This window comes from Pongo abelii, chromosome 15 (genome assembly GCF_028885655.2).
Source record: "Pongo abelii isolate AG06213 chromosome 15, NHGRI_mPonAbe1-v2.0_pri, whole genome shotgun sequence".
In the NCBI taxonomy this organism is placed as follows: Eukaryota; Metazoa; Chordata; class Mammalia; order Primates; family Hominidae; genus Pongo; species Pongo abelii.
In genome coordinates this window covers 108920525-108934220 of record NC_072000.2, presented here as the reverse complement: position 1 = coordinate 108934220, position 13696 = coordinate 108920525, and the positions used below count along the sequence as shown (strand labels likewise).

General features: G+C 46.7%; 1 pseudogene; it reads right to left on the bottom strand.

The window, feature by feature from the left end:
* Window positions 1-3681: 3681 nt before the first annotated feature.
* On the bottom strand, window positions 3682-13431 carry LOC129049878 (skin secretory protein xP2-like; annotated as a pseudogene).
* Between the last annotated feature and the right edge of the window lie 265 nt (window positions 13432-13696).

The window sequence follows — 13696 nt, the reverse complement described above, 5'->3', positions numbered from 1 at the left end:
TTTAAAACAGTGTTATGAGGGATGATTGACATACAATAAACCGCACATATTGAAAGTGCAAAATTTGATGCATTTGATGTGTGTTTATGCTTGTGAAATCATCACTACAGTTAAGATAATAAACATATCCACCACCCCAGTCTCTCCTTGTGCCCTTTGTAATCCTTCCTTGCAATTCTCCACCCTCAGCCTGTCCCCAGGCAACCACTGACATACTTTCAGTTATCATACGTTAGTTTGCATTTTCTATAATTTTATATACCTGGAAGCATCATGTCCTCATACTTTTGTGGGGTCTGGCTTCTTTCCTTCAGCAAAATTATTTTAAGATTCATCTATGTTTCTGGCAGTATCAACAACCCATGTCTTTCTATGGCTGAAGAGTCTTCAATTTTATGAATACACACAATTTGTTAATGCATTCACGAGTTGATGAACATTTGGATTGGTTCCAGCTTTTGGTTATTACAAATAAAGCTGTTATAAACATTTGCATACAAACCTTTATATAGACATATGCTTTTATTTCTCTAGAAGTAGAATGGCTGGATCATATGGTAGGTGTATTTAGCTGTTTAGTAAACTGCCAAACTGTTTTGCAAAGTGGTTGTGCCATTTTTACCTTCCCACCAGCAGTGTAGGAGGTTTCTAATTTCTCTACATCCTTGCCATCACTTGGTTTGTCAGTCTGTTTAATTTTACACATTCTGGCAGGTGTGTAGTGGTGTCACCTTGTGGTTTCAATTTGCATCTCTTTATTGAATAATGATATGAAGCATCTTTTCATGATCTAACTTGCCATCAATATTTCAGTTGGTGAAGTGTCTTTTCAAATCTTTTGTTCCTCTTTTTATTGGGTGTTTGAATTTTATTATTGAGGTTTGAGAGTTTTATATGTTCTGCATAGAAGTCCTTTACAGATATGTGATTTAAAAATACATTCTCTTGATCTATGTCTTTTCATTCTCTTAGCAGTGTATTTTGAAGAGTGGAAGTTTTTAATTTTGATGAAACGCATATTATCAATTTGTTCTTTTGTGAATTATGCTTTTGATGTTGTATCAGAGGTCACAAAGATTTCTGCTCTCTTTTAAAAAATTTATAGTTTAAAGTCTATGATTCATTTGAATTAAAGTTTGTACATGCTGTGAGGTATGAATCAAAGTTCACTTTTTTGGGGATTCAGCATCATTTGTTGAAAAGACTATACTTTCTCCATCGAATTGTCTTTGTACTTTTGTCAAAAATCCATTGGCCTTATATATGTGAGTCTATTTCTGGAAACTCTATTGTGTTTCATTGATCTATTTGTCTATATTGTTTTAATATAGCTTTATATTTAGCCTTCAAATCAGATAAATAAGTCCTCCAACTTTGTTCTTCTTTTGCAAAGTTATTTTCTAGGTCCTTCATTTATTTTCCATATAAAATGTGAAGTTCAATAATTGATTTTCATTTTAAAAATCCTTCTGCAATTTTGATTGAGATTCCATTGATCTATAACTCAACTTGGGAGAATTGATAGCTTAACAACTTCAAGTCTTCCTATCCATGAGCATGGTACATTTTCCATTTAGTTAGGTCTTCTTTAATTTCTCTCAGCGATGTTTTGTAGTTTAAAATGTACAAGTCTTACACATGTTTTATTGGTTTATGGCTAACAATTTTATATTTGTTAGTGGTATTGGAAATGATAACATTTTTAAAATTTCAATTTCTGATTGCTTGTTATATGTAAAAATACCATTAGTTTATGTATATTAATCTAGAATTCTGCCACTTTGCTAACTCACTTACTAGTTCTAGTAGCTTTTATTTCATGAGTTCCATGGGCTGGTCTACACAGATGATAAGGAAAGTGTTACTCTTTCCAATATAGATGATTTATTTCTTTTCCTTGCCTTATTTTATGAGATAGAACCTCCAGTACAACGTTTAATAAAAGTGGTGACAGTAGATATCTTTACCTTGTTCTCAATTTTAGGAAGATATAGATTTTTGTTGTTGTTGTTGTTGTTTGTGTAGATGGGCTTTATTCTATGAGGACTTTTCATTTTTATCCCTGGTTTTCTAAGGGTTTTTAATCATGACTCAATGTTGGGTTTTATTAAGTGCTTTTTCTATTGAGATGATCATGTGCATTTTTCTTTTTAGTCCACTAATATGATAAAGTTCATTTATTGATTTTTGAATGTTAAGTCAACTTTGTCTTCCTGAGGTAAACTACACTTCGTCATGATATAGATAAACTAGATTTGATAAAATTTTGGTAAGAATATTTTCATCATTTTTCATGAGGGATATTGGTCTCTGTTGTTGTTTTTTATATCTGTTCGATTTAGTAGGAAAGTAACATTCTCTTCATCAAATAAAAAAAGTACCTCTTCATTTTCTACTGTCTGGAAGGATTTGTGTAGAATTGTTATTTTTTCCTTAAATATTGTTAGACTTCACCATGAAAACCGCCTGGGCCTATAGTTTTCTTTGCCATTGGGATTTTAATTAAAAACTTGATTTAGTTAATAGATACTCATGTTATCTATTTCTTCTTGAGTGAACTTTGATAGTTTATGGCTTCTAAGGAATTAGTTTATTTCATCTAAGTTATCAAATTTATTAGAAAAAAGTGGCTCACAATAGTCCATTGTTTCCTTATAATGACTGCAGAATATTTGGTGACACCCACCCTTTCATTCCTGATATTGGTAATTTGTGCCTTTTTACCTTTTTCTTTATCAACTGACTAGAAGTTTAACAATTTAATTGATTGTTTAAAATGATTAGCTTTTACTTTCTTGCATTTTTCTTATAATTTTTAGTTTTCTCTTTCATTGATTTCTGTTCTTTTTATTATTTTCTTTTTCAGCTTACATTGTGTTTAATTTGCTCTTCTCTTTTCAGTTTCTTAAGTGAAAACGTAGGTCACTGATTTGAGACCTTTCTTTTTTGTTATAACATAGGTTCTTAGTGCTTAAATTTGCCTCCAAGCATACATTAGCTGCATCTCCCTGATTTTGATATGTTGTGTTTTCATTTTCAGCTCAAAGAACTTTCCAATTTCTCTTTTGATTTCTTATTTGAGTGATATGGTTTGGCTCTGTGTCCCCACACAAATCTCACCTTGAATTGCAATCCCCATAATCTCCAGGTGTCAAGGGTGGGACCAGGTGGAGGTAATTTAATTACGGGGGTGGTTCCCCCATGCTGTTCTTGTGATAATAAGTGAGTCTCATGCAACTGATGTTTTCTGTGTGTGTTTTATTTTTTCAACAATTAATGTCTGCCCTTTAATCTCCCCACGAGGGCTAGGCCCAGGCCGAACCCATCGCAGCACCCCCACCTACACTCAGAGACCAGCCCTGGGGGCCCAGGATCACCCAGCCGTTGGAGGGCCACACACAGGGTCCATTCCTTTCTTGCAGTCCCCCAGCTAGACCTTCTCCCCCAGTCCGCGCTGTGGACCCCGGAGCCTGGGTTCCTTCTGCCCCGGAGGTTGGGGAAGTCCTGGATCAGCAAGGGTGGGCTCGGGTGTCTTCTCCACTGTGTGCGTGTGTTGGTGGCATATGTAGATGTGTAATGAATGTGCGTGTGTACACGTAGATAAGGGTGAATTCTGCATGCACTGGCTTCCTGAGATCTGCACAGGAAGTGGCTCTGTGCCCCTCGCCTGGCCCGCAGGTATTATTTTCTCTGGGCCAGGAAGGCCCCACCGAGAATCAGGGCTGTGGCTGCCACAGCCACATCTCCAGCCACCAGCAGGGGGTTCAAGTTCTCGCAGGACCAGGGACCTCGACCCCTAGGCCTTCGCTGGCAGCCTCGTCTTCCTCTGCCCCGTCCCCAGGACCCTTGGGCTCCGGGGTTGCATCAGCACTGCTGGGCACCATAGGGGCTGTGGGGGCCGGCTTCAGGTTGCTGTGGTTGTTGAGAAGGACGGGATTTGCCTTGGCTGGGGTCTTCTTGGCAGGCGCCATGGTGGGGGCTGCCAGCGGCTGCTGCTTCTCAGCCAGGGCTTCCTTCTTCCAGGGCTTGGTCAAGGGGGATTTCCCATCGGCTGCCGGGGGTACCTTGGCCTCGGTGGTGGCCTGGGGCACCTTGGTGTCGGGCTTGGGGCTGCTGGCCGATTTCCCTCTGGACTCCGTGGTGGGCAGGGTGTATGGGACAGGCAGGTGGCTGCGCCTGAGGGGCTCAGGACAGCTCGTCGCCCCTGGGCATTCTACGGACACGTCCTCCGGCCTCCCCTGGGCTGCGCGCTCCTCTGCGGGACGACGGCGGCTGCAGACGCAGAGGAGAGCTCGGAGGTTTCCGCAATCTGATGGTTTTACAAGGATCTGGCATTTCTCCTGCTGGCACTCATTCTCTCTCCTGCCGTCCTGTGAAGAGGTGCCTTCCACCATGATTGTAAGTTTCCTGAGGCCTCCCCAGCCATACAAAACTGTGAGTCAATTAACCCTCATCTCTTTATAAATTACCCAGTCACGGGTATTTCTTCATAGCAGCGTGAGAAAGGACTCATACATCAAGTCATGGGTTATTTAGAGGTGTGTGCTGTTCAGTTGCCAAATATTTTGAATTTCTAGGTATCTTTCTGTTGTTGCTTTCTAATTTAATTCCATTTTGGCTGAGAATTTGATTTGAATCTAGTCCATTTATTGAGACTTGTTTTATAGCCTAGAATATGGTCAATCTTGGTAAATGTTCTGCATGTCCTTGAAACGATTGTGTATTCTGCTGTTGTTGGGTGGAGGACTCTACAAATGTCTGTTAGGTCAAGGGGATTGATGGTGTTGTTCAAGCCTCTTTTTTTTGCCCATTTTCTATCTACATTTTTCTAATAATTACTGATAATAGGGAGTTGACACCTCTGTCCATAATTGTCAATTTATTTGTTTCTACTTGCAGTTTGATCAGTTTTTGCTCCACGTATTTTGAATATATGTTATTATGTGGATACAATTTAGGACTATTATGCCCTCTTGACACATTGAGCCTCTGTTATGAAATTACCTATCACTGATATTATTTGCCAGGAAATTTACTTATATTGTGATTAATATAGTCATTCCAGCCTTCTTTTGATCAGTATTAGCATGGTGCATTTTTTCCTAGCCTTTTACACTTAATCTGTTTATAGTTTTACAGTTAAAGTGGGTTTCTTGTAGTTAGCATAGAGTTGCTCTTGCCTTTTTGTCCCAATAAGACAATCTTTGCCTTTCAAGTATAGTATTTAGTTTTAATGTGATTATCGATGTGATGGGTTTAAATCTTCCACTTTGTTGTTTTCTATTTGCTTTTTTCCCTCATCTGCTTTTTTTCTTTCCTCTTTTTCCAACTTCTTTTGGATTAACTGAGTCTTTATTGTGATTTAGTTTTATCTTCTTTGTGGGCTCATTGGCTATGCATTATTTTTGTGTGGGGGTGTTTTAGGTTTTATAGGATACATCTTTAGCTTATGTTCTACCTATAAGTAATATTATACCACTTCATGTGCAGCATAAAATTCCTATAACAGTAATATTCTAGTTCCCTTGTCCCAGGGTCTGTGTTCTTGAATTACACATTTTCTTTCTATACATGTGATAAGCCCTACAACGTTGTTATCACATTTCCTTTAGTCAATTATTTATATGTTAAAGAACTTGACTATATTTTACGTGTATTCATGATTAAACCCACAAGTTTGCCGCTCCTAGTGCTCTTTATTCATTTGAATAAATCTAGATTTCCATTTGCTATTATTGTTCTTCTGCATAAAGGACTTTATTTAACATTTCTTATAAGTCGGGTCTGACAGCAGTGAATTCTCTTACCTCTCATATCTCAAAAAGTCTTCATTTTGCTGTAGTTTTTAAGTTTTTTTTTCTGGGTGTAGAATTCTGGACTGACAATTTGCTTTTCCCCTTTGTATTTTAAAGGTGTTTCTCCATTATCTTCTGGATTTTATTGTTTCTGATAAGAAATTGGTATCATTCTTACATTTGTTCTGTGTATATGTTTTTTTTTCTTTGCTTTTAAGGTTTTCCTTTGATTACTGGTTTTGACTAACTTGATTGTGGTGTGCCTTGCTGGAGTTTCTTCATGTTTTACTTCTACCTGGGGTTTATTTAGCATCTTGAAAAAATTTCAGCCATTACTTTTCCAAATATTTTACATCCCCTACTTCTCCTTCAGGACTCCAATTATACATATATTAATCCATTTGTGGTTCTCCTGCAGGTCACTTTTTCTGTCTGTGTTTTATCGTGGAAAGTTTCTATTGCCATGTTTTTAAGTTCATAAATCTTTTCTGCTAGTGTCAAATATCCTGTTAATCCCACTCAGTGCTTTTCCCATCACAACAATTGCAGTTCTTTTCAGCTGAAGTTTGGTATCAATCTTTTTTTACGTGCTCCATGTTTCTCCTGAACCTGCTCATGCCTTCCTCTGTCTTCTTTAACACATGGAACATATTTAAAATAGTTGTTTTAATTTCTTTCTCTACTAATTTGATCACGTGTTGTTTCTCAGTCTGTTTCTATGGATGGAATTTTTCTTCTCATTGGATTTGTATTTTCCTCTTTCTTTGCATGCATGTTTAGTGACCTTGACAGGATGCCAGACATTGTGATTTTTATGTTGTTGGTTGCTGGGTATTTTTTTTTTTTTACTCCTGTAAACATGCTTGGACTTTGTTATGGGGCACTTAGTTTTACTATTTTGACTGTTCTTTTTTGAAGCTTGTACGTCAGTTTTGATAGTTGGGGCCACAGCAGCCTTTAGAGGAGAGCTAATTATGCCCCATCTGAGACATGCCCTGCCAAGTACTCTAACCGTATTTTGTGTACTATGAGATTTTGCCATTCTGGCTGGTGGAAACATGAACTACTCCTAGCCCTGTGTCAACTGCAGAGATTTTCCTCCCTGTTCCTTTCTGGTGGGTCTTTCCCTGGTCTTGATGCCTTCTCCATATACATGTACTGACCAGGACTCTGTGGAAGGCTGTCAGGGAAGTTGGTGCAGAATCAGGAGCTCTTTCTCTGTGCAGCTCTCTCCTTTCCATGCATTTTCTCCACCCAGATCCTCTGCTCCAGGATTCTAGATGCCTTACGCTCTGAACACTCAACTCTGCTTCCTCAACTCAGGGAACCACTGGCTCTGGGCTGAGCCCTAAATACTCTCCAGGCAATAAGCTGATCATCACAGGCGTCGTCTCTTTCACTTCCTCTCTCAGGAGTCACTCTCCTGCACTGCCCAATTTTCAACGTATCAACATCATTATTTTATACGTTTTACTTGGTGTCTTAGTTGTTTCAAATGGGAGGGTAAATCCAGTCTCTGCTACTCTAGCATGGCCAGAAGCAGAAGTCTGCCCTGTATAATATTTACATTTTAGTGGAATGCTATTTATTTGTTTTCCATTTTAAAACTCAGCAAAGAGACAAAGCATGAAAGACTTCATTGTAACTACGAAACAGAACTGAGCACCATAAACCTCGTTCGTGTAGAGCAGAAGGACCACTCATGGGCCTCAGGAGCTGAGCGGTCAGTAGGTGCTGGGGGTATTCATCTTTTTCAACTTCCATAGTGACATTTTTTTCTGTCTAAAACTAAGAAATTGGGAAATGGAGGCTTGTGTTGTTTATTTAGAGTTTCTTAGGACTATTAACAGAAAGCTTAATAGCCAAAGGCGGTGCTGCCATAATCTGGGGTTGGCTCCTGAAGGCAAGTCTGTGTGTTCCTCGCCTCCTTCATGCCTGGTGCCTAGCACCTGAATGAGTGAATGAAAGAATGGATGGATAAGTGGGCGGGTGGTAGGTTTGAGGGAGCACAGAGGGAATGGCCTCTTTTGTCACTTACAGCCCTCTAAGTCCTGCTCCCAGAGGTCATCCTGCACAGTTCTGCTCCTTCCACTGTGTCATCTGAACTGCTTTTAAAAGTAACACTTATCACTCAACTGTTATCCACAGAACCTGATGCTGAAGCCCAAGATAAACCAGCAGTCCCAGGCTCCTGGCAGGTTTGACCTGGAAGATATGGAAGAAGTCATTGAGTCCAAGTCCTCCATTTTTCATCTGGGAAAAATGAAGCCCAGGTTGGGAGGGCTCAGCCAAGCTCACACATAAGAACTTGCAAAGCTCTTGCTCCCCAAAACCTTATTCAAGATTTCCTCCAAAGTTTTACCCCAAAAGGAAGGGAACCGGACTGACCCGGAGAGGACCATCTGGTGACCCAGTCAGCCAGAGTTGGTGTGAGCACATGCATGCATGTGCATGTAGGCACGTGAGTCTGCGCATGTGTACGTACATGTGTGCACATGCAGCATTCTACTCAGATCCATGTCCTGGCCTTGCTTTGGGAGCCCTGGCAGGATTGCAAGGGCCTCTGCTGTAGACAGGGGCAGGTGTGGTGGAGACAAGGTGGAGGGAAGTGAGAATAGGCCAAGGCTCTCAGAACAGACACGGAACAGAGGTGAGGGATGATGGTCAGCGTGTCTGGCCATTGTTAGTCTCTTACAGGAGCAAGAGGGGCCGGGCCTCCCTCACTACCTGCCCATGGGAGCTGCAGAATTAACAACTTGACAGAGTGGGTGTGAACTCATTGTATTCCAATCCCACTGTGCCTGTTGAATAGACCAGACCCTGTAGCATTCCAAGGCAATCTCAGCTAGATGCGGCAGATCAAACAAACAAACAAACCAAAGTCCTGCAAAGGACTCCAGAAGTCAGTCAAATCCAAATCACGAGGGGAGTCCAGGCTGAGTTTAGGGAGTGGAGGCAGGAGTGGATGGACAATGGACAGATGGCTGGGAGGTGCCAGCAAGCCTCCCAAGCTGTGACTGCCCTGAGCCCCCACGCACTGCACAGTGGTGGCAGGGCAGGTACTGCCTACTTCCTGGGTTACTGAAAGTCCATGTCACTGAGTGAGAAGGAGGCATCATCCCTGGAAGCAGCTTTGGGAGGCCCTGTGGCATCAGTGAGGGTGTCAAAAAGGCCAGAGGGGTAGGAAGGGAAGGGGCCCCAAGCACAGCAGGGCATCCAGGGACATACAGGCCTGTGATAGGTTCAGACCTTCAAGAGGGAGCAGAGTGACATGCAGAACCAGGAACATGGAGGGAGCTCAGGAGCCGGACAGGAGGCTGGACCTGCAGGGACCCAGAGCCAGCATCCCAGGGACAGCCGAAGAGAGCCAGAGCTGCTCCTGGAGGCCAGGGCTCCTGAATGAAGGAGTCTCATTAGCCTCTGCAGGAAAGCCAAGGTCATGCAGGACCATTGGTCCATTCGTTCATTCGTTCATTTATTCACATGCTCATCCACTCCTCACCCACTCATTCGTTACTCACCCACTCATTTATTATCCCTCCCTCTCTCCACACACAGCTGGGAAAGATGCTGCTTCTTGACCAGTCATCTGCCAGGCACTGTGCTAGCCACACATGGCTTTATTTCATCCTGGTCACAATTTTAAGGGAAGCTACAATAATCCTGCCATTTACAAATGTGGAAACCTAGGCTCGTGGTGCCAGCTGTTCTCCACTCCCCCCATCCCACCGTCCCCCAGGACACAGATCCCAAGTGCTGGAACCCAATTGGAAGGGGCCTCCATGGGTCTTAGCTTGCTCAGCAAGGCAGGATTATAACATTTAAAAGTCAGGATGGAAGCTCTTGGTGGTCCCAGAGGTGAGCTCTTTCCCAGAAGCCTTGGTGCCAAGGCCTGGCGGAGGAGTGGTTAGATTCTGTGTCTGCAGAGATCAACTGCCCTGGCCTGGGCCAGGGGATGGGGGTGCTGGCATCCTTGCATCTCCAATCCAGCAGAAAAGGGAGCAGGCAGTGCCCAGTGTGGAGAGAGGCAGAGTGGACCTGGAAGACCTTCAAGGCCATGGCAGAGAAGAGATGCTGGACGCTTCCAGCCCCAAGTCTCGGGGGCTGCCCTGAGCCCACAGGGACCTCCTGCCAGCATTGTGGGGAATCCGAACAGGTGTCAAGGTGCCTAGGCAGGAAAGGGTTAAAGAAGGGCTGAAAAAATGTAATTTACACGCAAAAGTCTCTCTATCCTTCCCTCCAGACAACCCAAGGCTTGTGCAAACCAATCAATATTTAATGAAGACATTTCCCTCTGATGTGGAGGGAGGCAGGTGGTGGCCCGGCTTTCCTCTGCACAGGGAACAGACAGGAGCTCCAGTCTGCAAGGCCTTGGTACACCTTTGGGATTGATTCCTCTGGGCCAATGCCCATCCCACTGTCTTGAAGGATGCCCCATCTCCTCTGATCCTGGGTTCATTCTTCCCCCTTTCTCCCAGACCCAGCTGCCTTGGAAATGGGAAGCTTCCTCCTTGTGCACTTGAACAGCCCAGGCACCCGCACCATGCCATGAGCACTCAGTGCATATCTGCTGCGGGAATGTCGGAATGCGTGAGTGGGTAAGTAAGCAAGTGGGTGAATGTGCAAAGAATTGAGTGAGTGAATGGGTGAGTGAGGGAATGGGTGAGTGGGTGAATGAGTGGGTGAATGAGTGGGTGAGTGAGTGAGTGGGTGAGTGAGTGAGTGGGTGAATATGTGAATGAGTGAGTGGGTGAGTGGGTGAGTGAGTGAGTGGGTGGGTGAATGAGTGAGTGGGTGAGTGGGTGAATATGTGAATGAGTGGGTGAGTGGGTCAGTGAGTGAGTGGGTGCATGAGTGAGTGGGCGGGTGGGTTAGTGAGTGGGCGGGTGGGTTAGTGAGTGGGTGAGTAAGTGAGTGGGTGAATGCTTGCTCAACTCCCACAGGTGCATGGTTCCAGCTGCCTGAGGACTCTCCCTGTGTGGACGCACCTTGCTAAGAGTTCAGTGTGAAATGCACTGAGGTACTCATCAGCCACCAGAGGCCCAGACGTCAGCCAGGTGTCCTGGCTGGTCAGCCACAGCCCCTCCTCCCCCAGGGCCCAGGCAAACCTGGTAAGGCCACACCTACTCCAGGCCCCTGGGCTCTTCTCGAGGTCCTTGGGGGGATGAGACACCTCCCTGGCTCCTCTCCCTGCCCCCACTGCCACTTTGACCCACTGTGGAGGCTGCTTAGCTCCATGAAGCTCTGGGATCAGCCTCATCCCCCAAAAGTGAGTGATCTTGAGCCCCAGCCCCGAGCCCAGGGTTCCCTGCTTTGGAGACTGGAATTCTCAGGCCTTTCTTCCTCAAACAGGGGACTTGCTGGAGCCACATGTGGGAGACTGGACAGGTGATCCTTGGCCTGGATCCCCACAGCGGTGCCCGAGCTGGATGGGAAGTACACACAGCACGTACACCACACACCACACACCACACACCACACATCCAGCAGCAGACGCCGCTGCAGAGGGAAGCAGAGGGCTCGAGGAGCAAAAGGGGAATGGGGGCATCAGTAGCGCCCCTCCAGGAGGTGCATTCAGCTGCAGCCTTGAGCGGGGCCGGGCTTGAAGGGGTGGCACAGTGGAGTGTGGCGTGGAGTAAGGGAAGCCTGAGGCAGGGGGAGGCCTGCAGAGCCCTGCTGGGTGGGGAGGAGGAGGCTTCTGGAAGGACCAGATCTGCTCTGGAGGAGAGCAGCCTTCCAGCAGGTGAGGGGCAGGGGCTTCCAGCCCAGCCTGAGCCTGCCCTGCTCTGCATCTGCCACTGGGCCCCAGAAAGCAAGGGGCCTGCTGCCTGGGAAAGCCTCGTTTGCAGGGAGGTGACCCTCAGGGCCCAGAATGGGGATGGCCGGAATGGCTGCCCTGAGCTGTCCCCTGAGGACTCTCGTCGGGGACAGTGCTGTTGCGGCTGGCCTGGAATCAGGGTCAGAACTCCTGGGTTCCCTGTAATGTGCTGAGACAGAGCCGCGGCCGGGCCTCTGACTCTGGGGTGGGTGGGGCCCTCTGGGGCACCCCCTCGTTAAAAGTTAGTGCTGAGGCAGGGTCTTAAGTCGGAGCAGGCAGGGCTCCCCTGCAGACAAGCAAATCACAGCAAATCACAGCCTCAGCCCAGTGATCAGGCACCACCTCCGTGGAAGGGTCCCAGAGCTGCCTGTGATCCCTCACCCTGCAGTCTGAGTAATTCCTGAATGACAACGATCCGCACTCCCTCACCTGTGCGGATACTGCCGGAAAAGCCCTTGCCAGGCCCCTACAGCTGGGTCTTCCCAAATCCACCTTCCACGGTTAGTTCCATCCTGTCCTGGGGGCAGTGGGGGAGGGGCAGGCCAGGCTCTCATCCCTCACCATGGCTGCTCCCCGTCATTCACTCATTTGCTCTTTCATTCCCTCATCCCACTGCTGTTTTCAGAAGCTTCTGGAGTGTAGAGCTGGCCATGTAGCTGTCTGGGAGCGGCAGATAAACCCATGCATGTTTTATGGAGGAGAGAACAGTGGTTCTGAGAGATCATTTGCCCAAAGCCACATGGTTGGAAGGCTTGTGTTCATCCCTGCTCCCAAGACTCGCCCGACTCCACAACATTCCACAGCCCTGGCCTGAAACTCTGGTCACCTTGTGCCCGGTGTAAGGGTGGGGGCACTCCCACGAGGGCTCGGAGGAGGCTTGGCTGGCCGTGTTCTGGGCCCTGCGTGATCCCAGGTTCTCCAATGGACCCCGGGGTGGCCGGGAGAAGCCATATGTGCTGTGGACAGAGGTGTCTGCCCCCCAGCCCTGCCCAGGCCCAGGTCCTGCTCCTGTGCGTGGCGAGGGCGGGTTGCTGCCCAGTGCAGGCCTCACCTAGCAGTTCCTGGGCACTGGCTGAGGTCTGCTCCTGCTCCAAGTCCAGGGTGTCAGCCAGGCCCAGCCGGTGAGGGAGGCTGTGTGGCCCCCAGGGGTTGGGGGAGTAGCTTCGAAGTGGTCAGCTGCTGCCTGCTGGGGCGGCTGGGGCTGGAGTCCTGCTCCTGGCTTTCCAGGATGCATAGGCTGGGCTTGGAGGAGCAAGGGAAGGCAGATGGAGGGTGGAAAGGAGCCCGGGGCCATGGCTCCCAACTCCTCTGAAAAGCCCGTGAGCTCGATAGCGTCCACTTTGCATTTTATCAAATCGCCATTTCTCACAGAAGAAGCTGTCAGCCGCCAAAATTGCTGGCTGAAAGGAGCAGGAATGAAAAGATTCACCTTGAGGACATTCCTCTTTGTCAAGAGCAGAAAAGATTCCATTTGCCAGCCGGGAGAGGATTCCGGGTTCATTGATAGCAGTGTGCTGAGCTTCATGGGGAAGGGCTTCAGCAGATGGTCCCGCTTTTTCATGTGAAGCAAATTGTGGATAATGCACCCTGCATTCTGTAATCATGAACATGAATAAAAGGGCCTTGGGCATTCACCGCGGAGTGGGAGCCTGTGTACCACCCAGGCATCCAGTAGACAGTGGGCCACGTGCTGTGGCCGCTGCTGTCCTGTTGTCCTGCTGTTCTCCTGGCTTACCGTCCTGCTGGCTGTTCCTCTCCAGCTGGGGCATCCTGGTGCCAGTGAGCCCTAAGCCCTCCATCTCCAGCTGCTGCCCCCATGCCCAGTGCCTACCTGCTCAGCTCCCAACTCACCCGTGTCCTTCCTATCTCTGCCCCAGCGAGGTTTGCTAAACCATGTCCATCCTCCAGCCCCTTGGAGCACCCTCCCCCAGGAACTCTTCCTGGCCCACCATCCACTGGGCTGTCTCCCATGCTGTCTGGAGCCTCACTTGTGCCCGTTGTCCAGGGTCTCCACCCCCAGCAGGGGTCCAACTCCGTCTCCCTCTGTGCAGGCACCAGGTGACTCTGGGACTCAACCCCTCCA